Consider the following 468-nt stretch of genomic DNA (forward strand, 5'->3'; position numbering starts at 1 on the left):
GCGCGGGAGGCCCGGCCCCGCCCGGCCGCCATGATGGGCGCGCGCGCCGCCCGCGGTGGCGCAGGCGGGAGGAGCCGGCGGGAGGAGCCGGCGGGAGGAGCCGCCCGCCCCCGGGGCGGTGTCCTGGGAGCCGCCGGGGCCCGGAGCCGCCGGGGCCCGGAGCCGCCGGGCTGCCGCCTGCGCCCCCGCGGCTCCTGCCCTCCCCGTGTGCCCGGCCCTGCCTCCCCACAGAAACTGCCCCGGGGGCACCAGGCAGGTAAAAGCTCCCGGTAGCTGCTTCTCCGGGCTGTTCTTAACCAAGTTCCCCGGTCTCATCGTGGCAGAGCTGCCCCAGGAGTCCCCCCCAGGCAGGGGGCCGGGCCTGGCTCTGCTGGGCCTGGCTCTGCTGGGCCTGTTCACAGCGGGCCCGTGCTGGGCCTGTGGGGAGACGGGCGCAGGGGTAGTGCGGGCGCCAGAGGAGCCAGGGCC

This window comes from Nothoprocta perdicaria, unplaced genomic scaffold (assembly GCF_003342845.1).
Source record: "Nothoprocta perdicaria isolate Ctin4 unplaced genomic scaffold, notPer1 scaffold_156, whole genome shotgun sequence".
Lineage (NCBI taxonomy): Eukaryota > Metazoa > Chordata > Aves > Tinamiformes > Tinamidae > Nothoprocta > Nothoprocta perdicaria.